Raw genomic sequence first — 23,284 nt, 5'->3', positions numbered from 1 at the left:
AATCCTTATTTGGGCAAAGCAACGTCCGGTTACTGGCGGCTCATTAACATAATGGATTCGTGAAAGCCGTCGCGGGTTTATTGCGACGTGTTCCGCGCCCGCGCCGCATCCCTCCACATACAGGCCAGGCTCATTAACATAATTTATATTAGTTACAGAGCCGCTCATTGTGGGACGGGAGTGTCATCGTACCCTGCAAGTGACGTCATGTCATCTTCTGCTTTTGCGTGACGTCACGAGTTAACAGGAAGGTGCCGCTCCGCCCGTGCACTGAAATCCGAGGTGAGAAATTCTCATCGCGGTTGTTGTGGCGGTTGTGGTGGTGGTTGTGGTGGTGGTTGTGGTGGCGGTTGTTGTGGCGGTTGTGGTGGTGGTTATTGTTGTTGAATGCCTAGTGAGTAGCAGCGAGCATGGAAGCGATGTCCAGGTTGGAACTTTACAACGCGGGGCCTTGCCTCCTGTTCTCGCCTGATCGCGTTTGCTTCAATTCTCTCGCTTAATTTTGCATTCTTTGGAAGAACGCAATCAGCCAGGCGATGCGTTAATTGTGTGTTGACAGACTCTCTGTGTTACATTGCATTACATTTCCAAATTTTACTCGGTTTGTTTGATTAAGTGTGTTTTCTCTTTAGATTTAAAGCTTTCGTGACTGCAGGGATTCATCTTCTTGGTTCTTTAGGTAAAGTCACGTAGAAGGGAAGCAATAAAATAATAAAAATAAAACATAATAAAATAATTCTCACAACGTTTCGGCCACAACACAAGTAGCCGTCCTCAGGTGAAGACAGGTCTGTCGAGGCGACAGCGTCTAAAAGAAAAACACCCACCACGCTTGGAGCGTCTATTTAAGCTGGGTTGGAAGGGTTGGGGGGAAATGTGCATTAACAAAATAATCTGCATATCAAGATGAATTTAGCATATTTATGGGAAATGCAGGAATGCGATTAGTGCTATTTGTGAAATGCTAATCCTGTATAATGCATGGGCATGCATTATAATGCCCATGCTGCTAATCCTGCATAATGCATGGGCATTATAATGCATGCGCATTATGCAGGATTAGCATTTCACAAATAGCACTAATCGCATTCCTGCATTTTCCATAAATATGCTAAATTCCTCTTGATATTCAGATTATTTTGTTAATGCGCATTTCCCCCCCCCCCCTTCCAACCCAGCTTAAATAGACGCTCCAAGCGTGGTGGTGTTTTTCTTTTAGACGCTGTCGCCTCGACAGACCTGTCTTCACCTGAGGACGGCTACTTGTGTTGTGGCCGTAACGTCGTGAGAATTATTTTATTATGTTTTATTTTTATTATTTCATTGCTTCCCTTCAATGTGACTTTACCGAAAGAACCAAGAAGATGTGTTTTCTCTCTCTGTGTCCTCGTGTTGTCGCTCTATTATTTACTTATTTAGTCACCAAACCTCCAAATCTCTCATTGACACAAGGCCGTAATTATAATATACATTGGGGGGGACACCCCCCCCCCCCATGTTGACTCCATGGCTATGGCCTTGCATTGACATGCTACTTTCCCTACCCCCCCTCTCTGCCCCCCTCCCTCTCTTTTTAAGGCCTCGACACAGAGACATTGTTTCTCTGTGTGCCTATGTGTGTGTCTCTCTCTGTGTGTCTCTGTGTGTGTCTCTCTATGTGTGTCTATGTGTGTGTCTCTCTGTGTGTCTCTGTGTCATCTCACTATGTGCGTGCCTCTCTCTGTGTGTGTCTGTGTTATCTCTCTCTGTGGCTCTCTCTGTGTGTCTCTGTGTCATCTCTCTCTCTCTGCTTATGTGTCTGTCTGTGTCTCCGTGTCTGTGTTTTGTCTCTCAAATGTAGCAATTTTTGGATGAACGTTATGAACCAGGTAGTGTGTTGACTGTTGTGTTAGACGACTATCTGTGTTGTAATGCATTGTATTTATAAGTTTACGAGGTTTGTTTCCTCTTTCATTTGTACCTGATGATGATTGCTTGTGTTGCAATCGAAACGTCGTATGTTAGTATTTATTTTATTTTTTATTTCTACGTGACTGTACCGAAAGAACCAAATAGTATCTTGCTTAAGTTTTAACTTCTCTTCACCTGTCTCGCAACTTTGTAACTTTGTTTTATTTTAAATATCCACACGGTCTTTTTCTTCATTTTTTACCAGGCCACGCCCGCGTTGAGCTGCTATACCGCTCTTCTTTTCAAAAGCGACCTGCCCACAACAACAAGGTGGGGCTTGTCAACAGCATGGTGGTGTTCACTCTAGATGTGTGGCGGTGTTCACTCTAGACGCGTGGCGGTGTTCACTCTAGACGCGTGGCAGTGTTCACTCTAGACGCTTGGCGGTGTTCACTCTAGATGTGTGGCGGTGTTCACTCTAGACGCGTGGCGGTGTTCACTCTAGACGCGTGGCGGTGTTCACTCTAGACGCATGGCAGTATTCACTCTAGACGCTTGGCGGTGTTCACTCTAGATGCGTGGCGGTGTTCACGCTAGACGCGTGGCGGTGTTCACTCTGGACGCGTGGCGGTGTTCACTCTAGACGCTTGGCGGTGTTCACTCTAGACGCGTGGCGGTGTTCACTCTAGACGCGTGGCGGTGTTCACTCTAGACGCGTGGCAGTGTTCACGCTAGACGCTTGGCGGTGTTCACTCTAGTCGCGTGGCGGTGTTCACTCTGGACGCGTGGCGGTGTTCACTCTAGACGCGTGGCGGTGTTCACTCTAGACGCGTGGCGGTGTTCACTCTAGGAGCGTGGCGGTGTTCATTCTAGGCGTGTGGCTGTGTTCACTCTAGACGCGTGGCGGTGTTCACTCTAGACACGTGGCGGTGTTCACTCTAGGCGTTTGGCGGTGTTCACTCTAGGCGTTTGGCGGTGTTCACTCTGGAAGCGTGGCGGGTGTACACTCTAGACGCGTGGCGGTGTTCACTCTAGACGTGTGGCGGTGTTCACTCTAGATGCGTGGCAGTGTTCACTCTAGACGCTTGGCGGTGTTCACTCTAGACGCATGGCGGTGTTCACGCTAGACGCGTGGCAGTGTTCACTCTGGACGCGTGGCGGTGTTCACTCTAGACGCTTGGCGGTGTTCATTCTAGGCGTGTGGCTGTGTTCACTCTAGACGCGTGGCGGTGTTCACTCTAGACACGTGGCGGTGTTCACTCTAGGCGTTTGGCGGTGTTCACTCTAGGCGTTTGGCGGTGTTCACTCTGGACGCGTGGCGGGTGTACACTCTAGACGCGTGGCGGTGTTCACTCTAGGCGCGTGGCGGTGTTCACTCTAGGCGCGTGGCGGTGTTCACTCTAGACGCGTGGCGGTGTTCACTCTAGACGCGTGGCGGTGTTCACGCTAGACGCTTGGCGGTGTTCACTCTAGTCGCGTGGCGGTGTTCACTCTGGACGCGTGGCGGTGTTCACTCTAGACGCGTGGCGGTGTTCACTCTAGGCGTTTGGCGGTGTTCACTCTGGACGCGTGGCGGGTGTACACTCTAGACGCGTGGCGGTGTTCACTCTAGACGTGTGGCGGTGTTCACTCTAGACGCGTGGCAGTGTTCACTCTAGACGCTTGGCAGTGTTCACTCTAGACGCATGGCGGTGTTCACACTAGACGCGTGGCAGTGTTCACTCTGGACGCGTGGCGGTGTTCACTCTAGACGCTTGGCGGTGTTCATTCTAGGCGTGTGGCTGTGTTCACTCTAGACGCGTGGCGGTGTTCACTCTAGACACGTGGCGGTGTTCACTCTAGGCGTTTGGCGGTGTTCACTCTAGGCGTTTGGCGGTGTTCACTCTGGACGCGTGGCGGGTGTACACTCTAGACGCGTGGCGGTGTTCACTCTAGGCGCGTGGCGGTGTTCACTCTAGGCGCGTGGCGGTGTTCACTCTAGACGCGTGGCGGTGTTCACTCTAGACGCGTGGCGGTGTTCACGCTAGACGCTTGGCGGTGTTCACTCTAGTCGCGTGGCGGTGTTCACTCTGGACGCGTGGCGGTGTTCACTCTAGACGCGTGGCGGTGTTCACTCTAGGCGTTTGGCGGTGTTCACTCTAGGCGTTTGGCGGTGTTCACTCTGGACGCGTGGCGGGTGTACACTCTAGACGCGTGGCGGTGTTTACTCTAGGCGCGTGGCGGTGTTCACTCTAGGCGCGTGGCGGTGTTCACTCTAGGCGCGTGGCGGTGTTCACTCTAGGCGTTTGGCGGCGGTCACTCTGGACGCGTGGCGGGTGTACACTCTAGACGCGTGGCGGTGTTCACTCTAGACGCTTGGCGGTGTTCACTCTAGACGCGTGGCGGTGTTCACTCTAGACGCGTGGCAGTGTTCACGCTAGACGCTTGGCGGTGTTCACTCTAGTCGCGTGGCGGTGTTCACTCTGGACGCGTGGCGGTGTTCACTCTAGACGCTTGGCGGTGTTCACTCTAGACGCGTGGCGGTGTTCACTCTAGACGCATGGCAGTGTTCACGCTAGACGCTTGGCGGTGTTCACTCTAGTCGCGTGGCGGTGTTCACTCTGGACGCGTGGCGGTGTTCACTCTAGACGCGTGGCGGTGTTCACTCTAGACGCGTGGCGGTGTTCACTCTAGACGCTTGGCGGTGTTCACTCTAGACGCGTGGCTGTGTTCACTCTAGGAGCGTGGCGGTGTTCATTCTAGGCGTGTGGCTGTGTTCACTCTAGACGCGTGGCGGTGTCCACTCTAGACACGTGGCAGTGTTCACTCTAGGCGTTTGGCGGTGTTCACTCTAGGCGTTTGGCGGTGTTCAATCTAGACGCGTGGCGGGTGTACACTCTAGACGCGTGGCGGTGTTCACTCTAGACGCGTGGCAGTGTTCACTCTAGACGCTTGGCGGTGTTCACTCTAGACGCATGGCGGTGTTCACGCTAGATGCGTGGCGGTGTTCACTCTGGACGCGTGGCGGTGTTCACTCTAGACGCTTGGCGGTGTTCATTCTAGGCGTGTGGCTGTGTTCATTCTAGACGCGTGGCGGTGTTCACTCTAGACACGTGGCGGTGTTCACTCTAGGCGTTTGGCGGTGTTCACTCTAGGCGTTTGGCGGTGTTCACTCTGGACGCGTGGCGGGTGTACACTCTAGACGCGTGGCGGTGTTCACTCTAGGCGCGTGGCGGTGTTCACTCTAGGCGCGTGGCGGTGTTCACTCTAGACGCGTGGCGGTGTTCACTCTAGACGCGTGGCGGTGTTCAATCTAGACGCGTGGCGGTGTTCACTCTAGACGCGTGGCGGTGTTCACTCTAGACGCGTGGCGGTGTTCACTCTAGACGCGTGGCGGTGTTCACGCTAGACGCTTGGCGGTGTTCACTCTAGTCGCGTGGCTGTGTTCACTCTAGACGCGTGGCGGTGTTCACTCTAGACACGTGGCGGTGTTCACTCTAGGCGTTTGGCGGTGTTCACTCTAGGCGTTTGGCGGTGTTCACTCTGGACGCGTGGCGGGTGTACACTCTAGACGCGTGGCGGTGTTCACTCTAGGCGCGTGGCGGTGTTCACTCTAGGCGCGTGGCGGTGTTCACTCTAGGCGCGTGGCGGTGTTCACGCTAGACGCTTGGTGGTGTTCACTCTTGTCGCGTGGCGGTGTTCACTCTGGACGCGTGGCGGTGTTCACTCTAGACGCGTGGCGGTGTTCACTCTAGGCGTTTGGCGGTGTTCACTCTGGATGCGTGGCGGGTGTACACTCTAGACCCGTGGCGGTGTTCACTCTAGACGTGTGGCGGTGTTCACTCTAGACGCGTGGCAGTGTTCACTCTAGACGCTTGGCGGTGTTCACTCTAGACGCATGGCGGTGTTCACACTAGACGCGTGGCAGTGTTCACTCTGGACGCGTGGCGGTGTTCACTCTAGACGCTTGGCGGTGTTCATTCTAGGCGTGTGGCTGTGTTCACTCTAGACGCGTGGCGGTGTTCACTCTAGACACGTGGCGGTGTTCACTCTAGACGCGTGGCGGGTGTACACTCTAGACGCGTGGCGGTGTTCACTCTAGACGCGTGGCAGTGTTCACTCTAGACGCTTGGCGGTGTTCACTCTAGACGCATGGCGGTGTTCACGCTAGATGCGTGGCGGTGTTCACTCTGGACGCGTGGCGGTGTTCACTCTAGACGCTTGGCGGTGTTCATTCTAGGCGTGTGGCTGTGTTCATTCTAGACGCGTGGCGGTGTTCACTCTAGACACGTGGCGGTGTTCACTCTAGGCGTTTGGCGGTGTTCACTCTAGGCGTTTGGCGGTGTTCACTCTGGACGCGTGGCGGGTGTACACTCTAGACGCGTGGCGGTGTTCACTCTAGGCGCGTGGCGGTGTTCACTCTAGGCGCGTGGCGGTGTTCACTCTAGACGCGTGGCGGTGTTCACTCTAGACGCGTGGCGGTGTTCAATCTAGACGCGTGGCGGTGTTCACTCTAGACGCGTGGCGGTGTTCACTCTAGACGCGTGGCGGTGTTCACTCTAGACGCGTGGCGGTGTTCACGCTAGACGCTTGGCGGTGTTCACTCTAGTCGCGTGGCTGTGTTCACTCTAGACGCGTGGCGGTGTTCACTCTAGACACGTGGCGGTGTTCACTCTAGGCGTTTGGCGGTGTTCACTCTAGGCGTTTGGCGGTGTTCACTCTGGACGCGTGGCGGGTGTACACTCTAGACGCGTGGCGGTGTTCACTCTAGGCGCGTTGCGGTGTTCACTCTAGGCGCGTGGCGGTGTTCACTCTAGGCGCGTGGCGGTGTTCACTCTAGGCGCGTGGCGGTGTTCACGCTAGACGCTTGGTGGTGTTCACTCTAGTCGCGTGGCGGTGTTCACTCTGGACGCGTGGCAGTGTTCACTCTAGACGCGTGGCGGTGTTCACTCTAGGCGTTTGGCGGTGTTCACTCTGGACGCGTGGCGGGTGTACACTCTAGACGCGTGGCGGTGTTCACTCTAGACGTGTGGCGGTGTTCACTCTAGACGCGTGGCAGTGTTCACTCTAGACGCTTGGCGGTGTTCACTCTAGACGCATGGCGGTGTTCACACTAGACGCGTGGCAGTGTTCACTCTGGACGCGTGGCGGTGTTCACTCTAGACGCTTGGCGGTGTTCATTCTAGGCGTGTGGCTGTGTTCACTCTAGACGCGTGGCGGTGTTCACTCTAGACACGTGGCGGTGTTCACTCTAGGCGTTTGGCGGTGTTCACTCTAGGCGTTTGGCGGTGTTCACTTGGACGCGTGGCGGGTGTACACTCTAGACGCGTGGCGGTGTTCACTCTAGGCGCGTGGCGGTGTTCACTCTAGACGCGTGGCAGTGTTCACGCTAGACGCTTGGCGGTGTTCACTCTAGTCGTGGCGGGTGTACACTCTAGACGCGTGGCGGTGTTCACTCTAGACGCGTGGCGGTGTTCACTCTAGACGCGTGGCAGTGTTCACGCTAGACGCTTGGCGGTGTTCACTCTAGTCGCGTTGCGGTGTTCACTCTGGACGCGTGGCGGTGTTCACTCTAGACGCGTGGCGGTGTTCACTCTAGACGCTTGGCGGTGTTCACTCTAGACGCGTGGCGGTGTTCACTCTAGGAGCGTGGCGGTGTTCATTCTAGGCGTGTGGCTGTGTTCACTCTAGACGCGTGGCGGTGTTCACTCTAGACACGTGGCAGTGTTCACTCTAGGCGTTTGGCGGTGTTCACTCTAGGCGTTTGGCGGTGTTCACTCTAGACGCGTGGCGGGTGTACACTCTAGACGCGTGGCGGTGTTCACTCTAGACGCGTGGCAGTGTTCACTCTAGACGAATGGCGGTGTTCACGCTAGACGCGTGGCGGTGTTCACTCTGGACGCGTGGCGGTGTTCACTCTAGACGCTTGGCGGTGTTCATTCTAGGCGTGTGGCTGTGTTCATTCTAGACGCGTGGCGGTGTTCACTCTAGACACGTGGCGGTGTTCACTCTAGGCGTTTGGCGGTGTTCACTCTGGACGCGTGGCGGGTGTACACTCTAGACGCGTGGCGGTGTTCACTCTAGACGCTTGGCGGTGTTCACTCTAGACGCGTGGCGGTGTTCACTCTAGACGCGTGGCAGTGTTCACGCTAGACGCTTGGCGGTGTTCACTCTAGTCGCGTGGCGGTGTTCACTCTGGACGCGTGGCGGTGTTCACTCTAGACGCTTGGCGGTGTTCACTCTAGACGCGTGGCGGTGTTCACTCTAGACGCGTGGCAGTGTTCACGCTAGACGCTTGGCGGTGTTCACTCTAGTCGCGTGGCGGTGTTCACTCTGGACGCGTGGCGGTGTTCACTCTAGACGCGTGGCGGTGTTCACTCTAGACGCGTGGCGGTGTTCACTCTAGACGCTTGGCGGTGTTCACTCTAGACGCGTGGCTGTGTTCACTCTAGGAGCGTGGCGGTGTTCATTCTAGGCGTGTGGCTGTGTTCACTCTAGACGCGTGGCGGTGTCCACTCTAGACACGTGGCAGTGTTCACTCTAGGCGTTTGGCGGTGTTCACTCTAGGCGTTTGGCGGTGTTCACTCTAGACGCGTGGCGGGTGTACACTCTAGACGCGTGGCGGTGTTCACTCTAGACGCGTGGCAGTGTTCACTCTAGACGCTTGGCGGTGTTCACTCTAGACGCATGGCGGTGTTCACGCTAGATGCGTGGCGGTGTTCACTCTGGACGCGTGGCGGTGTTCACTCTAGACGCTTGGCGGTGTTCATTCTAGGCGTGTGGCTGTGTTCATTCTAGACGCGTGGCGGTGTTCACTCTAGACACGTGGCGGTGTTCACTCTAGGCGTTTGGCGGTGTTCACTCTAGGCGTTTGGCGGTGTTCACTCTGGACGCGTGGCGGGTGTACACTCTAGACGCGTGGCGGTGTTCACTCTAGGCGCGTGGCGGTGTTCACTCTAGGCGCGTGGCGGTGTTCACTCTAGACGCGTGGCGGTGTTCACTCTAGACGCGTGGCGGTGTTCAATCTAGACGCGTGGCGGTGTTCACTCTAGACGCGTGGCGGTGTTCACTCTAGACGCGTGGCGGTGTTCACTCTAGACGCGTGGCGGTGTTCACGCTAGACGCTTGGCGGTGTTCACTCTAGTCGCGTGGCTGTGTTCACTCTAGACGCGTGGCGGTGTTCACTCTAGACACGTGGCGGTGTTCACTCTAGGCGTTTGGCGGTGTTCACTCTAGGCGTTTGGCGGTGTTCACTCTGGACGCGTGGCGGGTGTACACTCTAGACGCGTGGCGGTGTTCACTCTAGGCGTGTGGTGGTGTTCACTAGGCCTGTGGTGCTCTAGGCGCGTGGTGGTGTTCACTCTAGACGCGTGGTGGTGTTCACTCTAGACGCGTGGCGGTGTTCACTCTAGACGCGTGGCAGTGTTCACTCTAGACGAATGGCGGTGTTCACGCTAGACGCGTGGCGGTGTTCACTCTGGACGCGTGGCGGTGTTCACTATAGACGCTTGGCGGTGTTCATTCTAGGCGTGTGGCTGTGTTCATTCTAGACGCGTGGCGGTGTTCACTCTAGACACGTGGCGGTGTTCACTCTAGGCGTTTGGCGGTGTTCACTCTGGACGCGTGGCGGGTGTACACTCTAGACGCGTGGCGGTGTTCACTCTAGACGCTTGGCGGTGTTCACTCTAGACGCGTGGCGGTGTTCACTCTAGACGCGTGGCAGTGTTCACGCTAGACGCTTGGCGGTGTTCACTCTAGTCGCGTGGCGGTGTTCACTCTGGACGCGTGGCGGTGTTCACTCTAGACGCTTGGCGGTGTTCACTCTAGACGCGTGGCGGTGTTCACTCTAGACGCGTGGCAGTGTTCACGCTAGACGCTTGGCGGTGTTCACTCTAGTCGCGTGGCGGTGTTCACTCTGGACGCGTGGCGGTGTTCACTCTAGACGCGTGGCGGTGTTCACTCTAGACGCGTGGCGGTGTTCACTCTAGACGCTTGGCGGTGTTCACTCTAGACGCGTGGCTGTGTTCACTCTAGGAGCGTGGCGGTGTTCATTCTAGGCGTGTGGCTGTGTTCACTCTAGACGCGTGGCGGTGTCCACTCTAGACACGTGGCAGTGTTCACTCTAGGCGTTTGGCGGTGTTCACTCTAGGCGTTTGGCGGTGTTCACTCTAGACGCGTGGCGGGTGTACACTCTAGACGCGTGGCGGTGTTCACTCTAGACGCGTGGCAGTGTTCACTCTAGACGCTTGGCGGTGTTCACTCTAGACGCATGGCGGTGTTCACGCTAGATGCGTGGCGGTGTTCACTCTGGACGCGTGGCGGTGTTCACTCTAGACGCTTGGCGGTGTTCATTCTAGGCGTGTGGCTGTGTTCATTCTAGACGCGTGGCGGTGTTCACTCTAGACACGTGGCGGTGTTCACTCTAGGCGTTTGGCGGTGTTCACTCTAGGCGTTTGGCGGTGTTCACTCTGGACGCGTGGCGGGTGTACACTCTAGACGCGTGGCGGTGTTCACTCTAGGCGCGTGGCGGTGTTCACTCTAGGCGCGTGGCGGTGTTCACTCTAGACGCGTGGCGGTGTTCACTCTAGACGCGTGGCGGTGTTCAATCTAGACGCGTGGCGGTGTTCACTCTAGACGCGTGGCGGTGTTCACTCTAGACGCGTGGCGGTGTTCACTCTAGACGCGTGGCGGTGTTCACGCTAGACGCTTGGCGGTGTTCACTCTAGTCGCGTGGCTGTGTTCACTCTAGACGCGTGGCGGTGTTCACTCTAGACACGTGGCGGTGTTCACTCTAGGCGTTTGGCGGTGTTCACTCTAGGCGTTTGGCGGTGTTCACTCTGGACGCGTGGCGGGTGTACACTCTAGACGCGTGGCGGTGTTCACTCTAGGCGCGTGGCGGTGTTCACTCTAGGCGCGTGGCGGTGTTCACTCTAGGCGCGTGGCGGTGTTCACGCTAGACGCTTGGTGGTGTTCACTCTAGTCGCGTGGCGGTGTTCACTCTGGACGCGTGGCGGTGTTCACTCTAGACGCGTGGCGGTGTTCACTCTAGGCGTTTGGCGGTGTTCACTCTGGATGCGTGGCGGGTGTACACTCTAGACCCGTGGCGGTGTTCACTCTAGACGTGTGGCGGTGTTCACTCTAGACGCGTGGCAGTGTTCACTCTAGACGCTTGGCGGTGTTCACTCTAGACGCATGGCGGTGTTCACACTAGACGCGTGGCAGTGTTCACTCTGGACGCGTGGCGGTGTTCACTCTAGACGCTTGGCGGTGTTCATTCTAGGCGTGTGGCTGTGTTCACTCTAGACGCGTGGCGGTGTTCACTCTAGACACGTGGCGGTGTTCACTCTAGACGCGTGGCGGGTGTACACTCTAGACGCGTGGCGGTGTTCACTCTAGACGCGTGGCAGTGTTCACTCTAGACGCTTGGCGGTGTTCACTCTAGACGCATGGCGGTGTTCACGCTAGATGCGTGGCGGTGTTCACTCTGGACGCGTGGCGGTGTTCACTCTAGACGCTTGGCGGTGTTCATTCTAGGCGTGTGGCTGTGTTCATTCTAGACGCGTGGCGGTGTTCACTCTAGACACGTGGCGGTGTTCACTCTAGGCGTTTGGCGGTGTTCACTCTAGGCGTTTGGCGGTGTTCACTCTGGACGCGTGGCGGGTGTACACTCTAGACGCGTGGCGGTGTTCACTCTAGGCGCGTGGCGGTGTTCACTCTAGGCGCGTGGCGGTGTTCACTCTAGACGCGTGGCGGTGTTCACTCTAGACGCGTGGCGGTGTTCAATCTAGACGCGTGGCGGTGTTCACTCTAGACGCGTGGCGGTGTTCACTCTAGACGCGTGGCGGTGTTCACTCTAGACGCGTGGCGGTGTTCACGCTAGACGCTTGGCGGTGTTCACTCTAGTCGCGTGGCTGTGTTCACTCTAGACGCGTGGCGGTGTTCACTCTAGACACGTGGCGGTGTTCACTCTAGGCGTTTGGCGGTGTTCACTCTAGGCGTTTGGCGGTGTTCACTCTGGACGCGTGGCGGGTGTACACTCTAGACGCGTGGCGGTGTTCACTCTAGGCGCGTTGCGGTGTTCACTCTAGGCGCGTGGCGGTGTTCACTCTAGGCGCGTGGCGGTGTTCACTCTAGGCGCGTGGCGGTGTTCACGCTAGACGCTTGGTGGTGTTCACTCTAGTCGCGTGGCGGTGTTCACTCTGGACGCGTGGCGGTGTTCACTCTAGACGCGTGGCGGTGTTCACTCTAGGCGTTTGGCGGTGTTCACTCTGGACGCGTGGCGGGTGTACACTCTAGACGCGTGGCGGTGTTCACTCTAGACGTGTGGCGGTGTTCACTCTAGACGCGTGGCAGTGTTCACTCTAGACGCTTGGCGGTGTTCACTCTAGACGCATGGCGGTGTTCACACTAGACGCGTGGCAGTGTTCACTCTGGACGCGTGGCGGTGTTCACTCTAGACGCTTGGCGGTGTTCATTCTAGGCGTGTGGCTGTGTTCACTCTAGACGCGTGGCGGTGTTCACTCTAGACACGTGGCGGTGTTCACTCTAGGCGTTTGGCGGTGTTCACTCTAGGCGTTTGGCGGTGTTCACTCTGGACGCGTGGCGGGTGTACACTCTAGACGCGTGGCGGTGTTCACTCTAGGCGCGTGGCGGTGTTCACTCTAGACGCGTGGCAGTGTTCACGCTAGACGCTTGGCGGTGTTCACTCTAGTCGTGGCGGGTGTACACTCTAGACGCGTGGCGGTGTTCACTCTAGACGCGTGGCGGTGTTCACTCTAGACGCGTGGCAGTGTTCACGCTAGACGCTTGGCGGTGTTCACTCTAGTCGCGTTGCGGTGTTCACTCTGGACGCGTGGCGGTGTTCACTCTAGACGCGTGGCGGTGTTCACTCTAGACGCGTGGCGGTGTTCACTCTAGACGCTTGGCGGTGTTCACTCTAGACGCGTGGCGGTGTTCACTCTAGGAGCGTGGCGGTGTTCATTCTAGGCGTGTGGCTGTGTTCACTCTAGACGCGTGGCGGTGTTCACTCTAGACACGTGGCAGTGTTCACTCTAGGCGTTTGGCGGTGTTCACTCTAGGCGTTTGGCGGTGTTCACTCTAGACGCGTGGCGGGTGTACACTCTAGACGCGTGGCGGTGTTCACTCTAGACGCGTGGCAGTGTTCACTCTAGACGAATGGCGGTGTTCACGCTAGACGCGTGGCGGTGTTCACTCTGGACGCGTGGCGGTGTTCACTCTGGACGCTTGGCGGTGTTCATTCTAGGCGTGTGGCTGTGTTCATTCTAGACGCGTGGCGGTGTTCACTCTAGACACGTGGCGGTGTTCACTCTAGGCGTTTGGCGGTGTTCACTCTAGGCGTTTGGCGGTGTTCACTCTGGACGCGTGGCCGGTGTACACTTTAGACGCGTGGCGGTGTTCACTCTAGGCGCGTGGCGGTGTTCACTCTAGGCGCGTGGCGGTGTTCACTCTAGACGCGTGGCGGTGTTCACTCTAGACGCGTGGCGGTGTTCAATCTAGACGCGTGGCGGTGTTCACTCTAGACGCGTGGCGGTGTTCACTCTAGACGCGTGGCGGTGTTCACGCTAGACGCTTGGCGGTGTTCACTCTAGTCGCGTGGCGCTGTTCACTCTGGACGCGTGGCGGTGTTCACTCTAGACACGTGGCGGTGTTCACTCTAGGCGTTTGGCGGTGTTCACTCTAGACGCGTGGCGGTGTTCACTCTAGGCGCGTGGCAGTGTTCACTCTAGACGCTTGGCGGTGTTCACTCTAGACGCATGGCGGTGTTCACACTAGACGCGTGGCAGTGTTCACTCTGGACGCGTGGCGGTGTTCACTCTAGGCGTGTGGCTGTGTTCACTCTAGGCGTTTGGCGGCGGTCACTCTGGACGCGTGGCGGGTGTACACTCTAGACGCGTGGCGGTGTTCACTCTAGACGCTTGGCGGTGTTCACTCTAGACGCGTGGCGGTGTTCACTCTAGACGCGTGGCAGTGTTCACGCTAGACGCTTGGCGGTGTTCACTCTAGTCGCGTGGCGGTGTTCACTCTGGACGCGTGGCGGTGTTCACTCTAGACGCTTGGCGGTGTTCACTCTAGACGCGTGGCGGTGTTCACTCTAGACGCGTGGCAGTGTTCACGCTAGACACTTGGCGGTGTTCACTCTAGTCGCGTGGCGGTGTTCACTCTGGACGCATGGCGGTGTTCACTCTAGACGCGTGGCGGTGTTCACTCTAGACGCGTGGCGGTGTTCACTCTAGACGCTTGGCGGTGTTCACTCTAGACGCGTGGCGGTGTTCACTCTAGGAGCGTGGCGGTGTTCATTCTAGGCGTGTGGCTGTGTTCACTCTAGACGCGTGGCGGTGTTCACTCTAGACACGTGGCAGTGTTCACTCTAGGCGTTTGGCGGTGTTCACTCTAGGCGTTTGGCGGTGTTCACTCTAGACGCGTGGCGGGTGTACACTCTAGACGCATGGCGGTGTTCACTCTAGACGCGTGGCAGTGTACACTCTAGACGCATGGCGGTGTTCACTCTAGACGCGTGGCAGTGTTCACTCTAGACGCTTGGCGGTGTTTACTCTAGATGCTTGGCGGTGTTCATTCTAGGCGTGTGGCTGTGTTCTTTCTAGACGCGTGGCGGTGTTCACTCTAGACACGTGGCGGTGTTCACTCTAGGCGTTTGGCGGTGTTCACTCTAGGCGTTTGGCGGTGTTCACTGTGGACGCGTGGCGGGTGTACACTCTGGACGCGTGGCGGTGTTCACTCTAGGCGCGTGGCGGTGTTCACCCTAGGCGCGTGGCGGTGTTCACTCTAGGCGCGTGGCGGTGTTCACTCTAGACGCGTGGCGGTGTTCAATCTAGACGCGTGGCGGTGTTCACTCTAGACGCGTGGCGGTGTTCACTGTATACGCGTGGCGGTGTTCACTCTAGACGCGTGGCGGTGTTCACGCTAGACGCTTGGCGGTGTTCACTCTAGTCGCGTGGCGGTGTTCACTCTGGACGCGTGGCGGTGTTCACTCTAGACACGTGGCGGTGTTCACTCTAGGAGTTTGGCGGTGTTCACTCTAGGCGTTTGGCGGTGTTCACTCTGGACGCGTGGCGGTGTTCACTCTAGGCGCGTGGCGGTGTTCAATCTAGGCGCGTGGCGGTGTTCACTCTAGGCGCGTGGCGGTGTTCACTCTAGGCGTTTGGCGGTGTTCACTCTAGGCGTTTGGCGGTGTTCACTCTGGACGCGTGGCGGGTGTACACTCTGGACGCGTGGCGGTGTTCACTCTAGACGCTTGGCGGTGTTCACTCTAGACGCATGGCGGTGTTCACGCTAGACGCGTGGCGGTGTTCACTCTGGACGCGTGGCGGTGTTCACTCTAGACGCTTGGCGGTGTTCACTCTAGTCGCGTGGCGGTGTTCACTCTGGACGCGTGGCGGTGTTCACTCTAGGAGCGTGGCGGTGTTCATTCTAGGCGTGTGGCTGTGTTCACTCTAGACGCGTGGCGGTGTTCACTCTAGGCGTTTGGCGGTGTTCACTCTAGGCGTTTGGCGGTGTTCACTCTGGACGCGTGGCGGGTGTACACTCTAGACGCGTGGCGGTGTTCACTCTGGACGCGTGGCGGTGTTCAATCTAGACGCGTGGCGGTGTTCACTCTAGACGCGTGGCGGTGTTCACTCTAGACGCGTGGCGGTGTTCACTCTAGACGCGTGGCGGTGTTCACGCTAGACGCTTGGCGGTGTTCACTCTAGTCGCGTGGCGGTGTTCACTCTGGACGCGTGGCGGTGTTCACTCTAGACACGTGGCGGTGTTCACTCTAGGCGTTTGGCGGTGTTCACTCTAGGCGTTTGGCGGTGTTCACTCTGGACGCGTGGCGGGTGTACACTCTAGACGCGTGGCGGTGTTCACTCTAGGCGCGTGGCGGTGTTCACTCTAGGCGCGTGGCGGTGTTCACTCTAGGCGCGTGGCGGTGTTCACTCTAGACGCGTGGCGGCGGTCACTCTAGACGCGTGGCGGCGTTCACGCTAGACGCTTGGCGGTGTTCACTCTAGTCGCGTGGCGGTGTTCACTCTGGACGCGTGGCGGTGTTCACTCTAGGCGTTTGGCGGTGTTCACTCTAGGCGTTTGGCGGTGTTCACTCTGGACGCGTGGCGGTGTTCATTCTAGGCGTGTGGCTGTGTTCACTCTAGACGCGTGGCGGTGTTCACTCTAGACACGTGGCAGTGTTCACTCTAGGCGTTTGGCGGTGTTCACTCTAGGCGTTTGGCGGTGTTCACTCTAGACGCGTGGCGGGTGTACACTCTAGATGCATGGCGGTGTTCACTCTAGACGCGTGGCAGTGTACACTCTAGACGCATGGCGGTGTTCACTCTAGACGCGTGGCAGTGTTCACTCTAGACGCTTAGCGGTGTTCACTCTAGATGCTTGGCGGTGTTCATTCTAGGCGTGTGGCTGTGTTCTTTCTAGACGCGTGGCGGTGTTCACTCTAGACACGTGGCGGTGTTCACTCTAGGCGTTTGGCGGTGTTCACTCTAGGCGTTTGGCGGTGTTCACTGTGGACGCGTGGCGGGTGTACACTCTAGACGCGTGGCGGTGTTCACTCTAGGCGCGTGGCGGTGTTCACTCTAGGCGCGTGGCGGTGTTCACTCTAGACGCGTGGCGGTGTTCACTCTAGACGCGTGGCGGTGTTCAATCTAGACGCGTGGCGGTGTTCACTCTAGACGCGTGGCGGTGTTCACTGTATACGCGTGGCGGTGTTCACTCTAGACGCGTGGCGGTGTTCACGCTAGACGCTTGGCGGTGTTCACTCTAGTCGCGTGGCGGTGTTCACTCTGGACGCGTGGCGGTGTTCACTCTAGACACGTGGCGGTGTTCACTCTAGGAGTTTGGCGGTGTTCACTCTAGGCGTTTGGCGGTGTTCACTCTGGACGCGTGGCGGGTGTACACTCTAGACGCGTGGCGGTGTTCACTCTAGGCGCGTGGCGGTGTTCACTCTAGGCGCGTGGCGGTGTTCACTCTAGGCGTTTGGCGGTGTTCACTCTGGACGCGTGGCGGTGTTCACTCTAGGCGCGTGGCGGTGTTCACTCTAGGCGCGTGGCGGTGTTCACTCTAGGCGCGTGGCGGTGTTCACTCTAGGCGTTTGGCGGTGTTCACTCTAGGCGTTTGGCGGTGTTCACTCTGGACGCGTGGCGGGTGTACACTCTAGACGCGTGGCGGTGTTCACTCTAGACGCTTGGCGGTGTTCACTCTAGACGCATGGCGGTGTTCACGCTAGACGCGTGGCGGTGTTCACTCTGGACGCGTGGCGGTGTTCACTCTAGACGCTTGGCGGTGTTCACTCTAGTCGCGTGGCGGTGTTCACTCTGGACGCGTGGCGGTGTTCACTCTAGGAGCGTGGCGGTGTTCATTCTAGGCGTGTGGCTGTGTTCACTCTAGACGCGTGGCGGTGTTCACTCTAGGCGTTTGGCGGTGTTCACTCTAGGCGTTTGGCGGTGTTCACTCTGGACGCGTGGCGGGTGTACACTCTAGACGCGTGGCGGTGTTCACTCTGGACGCGTGGCGGTGTTCAATCTAGACGCGTGGCGGTGTTCACTCTAGACGCGTGGCGGTGTTCACTCTAGACGCGTGGCGGTGTTCACTCTAGACGCGTGGCGGTGTTCACGCTAGACGCTTGGCGGTGTTCACTCTAGTCGCGTGGCGGTGTTCACTCTGGACGCGTGGCGGTGTTCACTCTAGACACGTGGCGGTGTTCACTCTAGGCGTTTGGCGGTGTTCACTCTAGGCGTTTGGCGGTGTTCACTCTGGACGCGTGGCGGGTGTACACTCTAGACGCGTGGCGGTGTTCACTCTAGGCGCGTGGCGGTGTTCACTCTAGGCGCGTGGCGGTGTTCACTCTAGGCGCGTGGCGGTGTTCACTCTAGACGCGTGGCGGCGGTCACTCTAGACGCGTGGCGGCGTTCACGCTAGACGCTTGGCGGTGTTCACTCTAGTCGCGTGGCGGTGTTCACTCTGGACGCGTGGCGGTGTTCACTCTAGGCGTTTGGCGGTGTTCACTCTAGGCGTTTGGCGGTGTTCACTCTGGACGCGTGGCGGTGTTCATTCTAGGCGTGTGGCTGTGTTCACTCTAGACGCGTGGCGGTGTTCACTCTAGACACGTGGCAGTGTTCACTCTAGGCGTTTGGCGGTGTTCACTCTAGGCGTTTGGCGGTGTTCACTCTAGACGCGTGGCGGGTGTACACTCTAGGCGCGTGGCGGTGTTCACTCTAGACGCGTGGCGGTGTTCACTCTAGACGCGTGGCGGTGTTCAATCTAGACGCGTGGCGGTGTTCACTCTAGACGCGTGGCGGTGTTCACTGTATACGCGTGGCGGTGTTCACTCTAGACGCGTGGCGGTGTTCACGCTAGACGCTTGGCGGTGTTCACTCTAGTCGCGTGGCGGTGTTCACTCTGGACGCGTGGCGGTGTTCACTCTAGACACGTGGCGGTGTTCACTCTAGGAGTTTGGCGGTGTTCACTCTAGGCGTTTTGGCGGTGTTCACTCTGGACGCGTGGCGGGTGTACACTCTAGACGCGTGGCGGTGTTCACTCTAGGCGCGTGGCGGTGTTCACTCTAGGCGCGTGGCGGTGTTCACTCTAGGCGTTTGGCGGTGTTCACCTCTGGACGCGTGGCGGTGTTCACTCTAGGCGCGTGGCGGTGTTCACTCTAGGCGCGTGGCGGTGTTCACTCTAGGCGCGTGGCGGTGTTCACTCTAGGCGTTTGGCGGTGTTCACTCTAGGCGTTTGGCGGTGTTCACTCTGGACGCGTGGCGGGTGTACACTCTAGACGCGTGGCGGTGTTCACTCTAGACGCTTGGCGGTGTTCACTCTAGACGCATGGCGGTGTTCACGCTAGACGCGTGGCGGTGTTCACTCTGGACGCGTGGCGGTGTTCACTCTAGACGCTTGGCGGTGTTCACTCTAGTCGCGTGGCGGTGTTCACTCTGGACGCGTGGCGGTGTTCACTCTAGGAGCGTGGCGGTGTTCATTCTAGGCGTGTGGCTGTGTTCACTCTAGACGCGTGGCGGTGTTCACTCTAGGCGTTTGGCGGTGTTCACTCTAGGCGTTTGGCGGTGTTCACTCTGGACGCGTGGCGGGTGTACACTCTAGACGCGTGGCGGTGTTCACTCTGGACGCGTGGCGGTGTTCAATCTAGACGCGTGGCGGTGTTCACTCTAGACGCGTGGCGGTGTTCACTCTAGACGCGTGGCGGTGTTCACTCTAGACGCGTGGCGGTGTTCACGCTAGACGCTTGGCGGTGTTCACTCTAGTCGCGTGGCGGTGTTCACTCTGGACGCGTGGCGGTGTTCACTCTAGACACGTGGCGGTGTTCACTCTAGGCGTTTGGCGGTGTTCACTCTAGGCGTTTGGCGGTGTTCACTCTGGACGCGTGGCGGGTGTACACTCTAGACGCGTGGCGGTGTTCACTCTAGGCGCGTGGCGGTGTTCACTCTAGGCGCGTGGCGGTGTTCACTCTAGGCGCGTGGCGGTGTTCACTCTAGACGCGTGGCGGCGGTCACTCTAGACGCGTGGCGGCGTTCACGCTAGACGCTTGGCGGTGTTCACTCTAGTCGCGTGGCGGTGTTCACTCTGGACGCGTGGCGGTGTTCACTCTAGGCGTTTGGCGGTGTTCACTCTAGGCGTTTGGCGGTGTTCACTCTGGACGCGTGGCGGTGTTCATTCTAGGCGTGTGGCTGTGTTCACTCTAGACGCGTGGCGGTGTTCACTCTAGACACGTGGCAGTGTTCACTCTAGGCGTTTGGCGGTGTTCACTCTAGGCGTTTGGCGGTGTTCACTCTAGACGCGTGGCGGGTGTACACTCTAGACGCATGGCGGTGTTCACTCTAGACGCGTGGCAGTGTACACTCTAGACGCATGGCGGTGTTCACTCTAGACGCGTGGCAGTGTTCACTCTAGACGCTTAGCGGTGTTCACTCTGGATGCTTGGCGGTGTTCATTCTAGGCGTGTGGCTGTGTTCTTTCTAGACGCGTGGCGGTGTTCACTCTAGACACGTGGCGGTGTTCACTCTAGGCGTTTGGCGGTGTTCACTCTAGGCGTTTGGCGGTGTTCACTGTGGACGCGTGGCGGTGTTCACTCTAGACGCGTGGCGGTGTTCACTCTAGGCGCGTGGCGGTGTTCACTCTAGGCGCGTGGCGGTGTTCACTCTAGACGCGTGGCGGTGTTCACTCTAGACGCGTGGCGGTGTTCAATCTAGACGCGTGGCGGTGTTCACTCTAGACGCGTGGCGGTGTTCACTGTATACGCGTGGCGGTGTTCACTCTAGACGCGTGGCGGTGTTCACGCTAGACGCTTGGCGGTGTTCACTCTAGTCGCGTGGCGGTGTTCACTCTGGACGCGTGGCGGTGTTCACTCTAGACACGTGGCGGTGTTCACTCTAGGAGTTTGGCGGTGTTCACTCTAGGCGTTGGCGGTGTTCACTCTGGACGCGTGGCGGGTGTACACTCTAGACGCGTGGCGGGTGTTCACTCTAGGCGCGTGGCGGTGTTCACTCTAGGCGCGTGGCGGTGTTCACTCTAGGCCGTTTGGCGGTGTTCACTCTAGGCGTTTGGCGGTGTTTCACTCTGGACGCGTGGCGGGTGTACACTCTAGACGCGTGGCGGTGTTCACTCTAGACGCTTGGCGGTGTTCACTCTAGACGCATGGGCGGTGTTCACGCTAGACGCGTGGCGGTGTTCACTCTGGACGCGTGGGCGGTGTTCACTCTAGACGCTTGGCGGTGTTCACTCTAGTCGCGTGGCGGTGTTCACTCTGGACGCGTGGCGGTGTTCACTCTAGGAGCGTGGCGGTGTTCATTCTAGGCGTGTGGCTGTGTTCACTCTAGACGCGTGGCGGTGTTCACTCTAGGCGTTTGGCGGTGTTCACTCTGGACGCGTGGCGGGTGTACACTCTAGACGCGTGGCGGTGTTCACTCTGGACGCGTGGCGGTGTTCAATCTAGACGCGGTGGCGGTGTTCACTCTAGACGCGTGGCGGTGTGTCACTCTAGACGCGTGGCGGTGTTCACTCTAGACGCGTGGCGGTGTTCACGCTAGACGCTTGGCGGTGTTCCATCTAGTCGCGTGGCGGTGTTCACATCTGGACGCGTGGCGGTGTTCACTCTAGACACGTGTCGGTGTTCACTCTAGGCGTTTGGCGGTGTCACTCTAGGCGTTTGGCGGTGTTCACTCTGGACGAGTGGCGGGTGTACACTCTAGACGCGTTAGCGGTGTTCACTCTAGGCGCGTGGCGGTGTTCACTCTAGGCGCGTGGCGGTGTTCACTCTAGGCGCGTGGCGGTGTTCACTCTAGACGCGTGGCGGCGGGTCACTCTAGACGCGTTGCGGCCGTTCACGCTAGACGCTTGGCGGTGTTCACTCTAGTCGCGTGGCGGTGTTCACTCTGGACGCGTGGCGGTGTTCACTCTAGGCGCGTGGCGGTGTTCACTCTAGGCGCGTGGCGGTGTTCACTCTAGACGCGTGGCGGTGTTCACTATAGACGCGTTGGCGGTTTTCAATCTAGCGCGTGGCGGTGTTCACTCTAGACGCGTGGCGGTGTTCACCTGTATACGCGTGGCGGTGTTCACTCTAGACGCGTGGCGGTGTTCACGCTAGACGCTTGGCGGTGTTCACTCTAGTCGCGTGGCGGTGTTCACTCTGGACGCGTGGCGGTGTTCACTCTAGACACGTGGCGGTGTTCACTCTAGGAGTTTGGCGGTGTTCACTTTAGGCATTTGGCGGTGTTCACTCTGGACGCGTGGCGGGTGTACACTCTAGACGCGTGGCGGTGTTCACTCTAGGCGCGTGGCGGTGTTCACTCTAGGCGCGTGGCGGTGTTCACTCTAGGCGCGTGGCGGTGTTCACTCTAGGCGTTTGGCGGTATTCACTCTAGGCGTTTGGCGGTGTTCACTCTGGACGCGTGGCGGGTGTACACTCTAGACGCGTGGCGGTGTTCACTCTAGACGCTTGGCGGTGTTCACTCTAGACGCATGGCGGTGTTCACGCTAGACGCGTGGCGGTGTTCACTCTAGACGCGTGGCGGTGTTCACTCTAGACGCGTGCGTGTTTCACGCTAGACGCTTGCGGTTCACTCTAGTCGCGTGGCGGTGTTCACTCTGGACGCGTGGCGGTGTTCACTCTAGGCGCGTGGCGGTGTTCACTCTAGGCGCGTGGCGGTGTTCACTCTAGGCGCGTGGCGGTGTTCACTCTAGGCGTTTGGCGGTGTTCACTCTAGGCGTTTGGCGGTGTTCACTCTGGACGCGTGGCGGGTGTACACTCTGGACGCGTGGCGGTGTTCACTCTAGACGCTTGGCGGTGTTCACTCTAGACGCATGGCGGTGTTCACGCTAGACGCGTGGCGGTGTTCACTCTGGACGCGTGGCGGTGTTCACTCTAGACGCTTGGCGGTGTTCACTCTAGTCGCGTGGCGGTGTTCACTCTGGACGCGTGGCGGTGTTCACTCTAGGAGCGTGGCGGGTGTTCATTCTAGGCGTGTGGCTGTGTTCACTCTAGACGCGTGGCGGTGTTCACTCTAGGCGTTTGGCGGTGTGCACTCTAGGCGTTTGGCGGTGTTCACTCTGGACGCGTGGCGGGGTGTACACTCTAGACGCGTGGCGGTGTTCACTCTGGACGCGTGGCGGTGTTCAATCTAGACGCGTGGCGGTGTTCACTCTAGACGCGTGGCGGTGTTCACTCTAGACGCGTGGCGGTGTTCACTCTAGACGCGTGGGCGGTGTTCACGCTAGACGCTTGGCGGTGTTCACTCTAGTCGCGTGGGCGGTGTTCACTCTGGACGCGTGGCGGTGTTCACTCTAGACACGTGGCCGGTGTTCACTCTAGGCGTTTGGCGGTGTTCACTCTAGGCGTTTGGCGGTGTTCCCTCTGGACGCGGTGCGGGTGTACACTCTAGAGCGTGGCGGTGTTCACTCTAGGCGCGTGGCGGTGTTCACTCTAGGCGCGTGGCGGTGTTCACTCTAGGCGCGTGGCGGGTGTTCACTCTAGACGCGTGGCGGCGGTCACTCTAGACGCGTGGCGGCGTTCACGCTAGACGCTTGGCGGTGTTCACTCTAGTCGCGTGGCGGTGTTCACTAGACGCGTGGCGGTGTCACTCTAGGCGTTTGGCGGTGTTCACTCTAGGCGTTTGGCGGTGTCACTCTGGACGCGTGGCCGGTGTTCATCTAGGCGTGTGGCTGTGTTCACTCTGGAAGCGTGGCGGTGTTCACTCTAGACACGTGGCAGTGTTCACTCTAGGCGTTGGGGTGTTCACTCTAGGCGTTTGGCGGTGTTCAACTCTAGACGCGTGGCGGGTACATCTAGACGCATGGCGGGTTCACTCTAGACGCGTGGCAGTGTACACTCTAGACGCATGGCGGTGTTCACTCTAGACGCGTGGCAGTGTCACTCTAG

General features: G+C 58.4%; 1 protein-coding gene across 2 annotated transcripts in view; it reads left to right on the top strand.

Moving 5' to 3' along the window:
* The first annotated feature begins 200 nt into the window (after positions 1 to 200).
* The window catches only part of LOC133360451 (zinc finger protein ZFP2-like), a 69,985-nt gene continuing 46,901 nt past the window's right edge, over positions 201 to 23,284 (top strand). Inside the window, exons 1-2 of one of the 2 annotated variants that reach the window (XM_061579166.1) lie at positions 201 to 282; positions 2,156 to 2,220. The gene's annotated coding sequence lies outside the window, so the exon portion shown is untranslated. The remainder of the gene's footprint in view (positions 283 to 2,155; positions 2,221 to 23,284) is intronic. The other variant, XM_061579167.1, reaches the window with a different exon arrangement.

The sequence above is a fragment of the Lethenteron reissneri genome, chromosome 69 (genome assembly GCF_015708825.2).
Source record: "Lethenteron reissneri isolate LAM-NWPU_2019-01 chromosome 69, ASM1570882v1, whole genome shotgun sequence".
In the NCBI taxonomy this organism is placed as follows: domain Eukaryota; kingdom Metazoa; phylum Chordata; class Hyperoartia; order Petromyzontiformes; family Petromyzontidae; genus Lethenteron; species Lethenteron reissneri.
The sequence above is the reverse complement of the archived record's forward strand: the minus strand, read 5'-3'. Positions and strand labels throughout refer to the sequence as shown.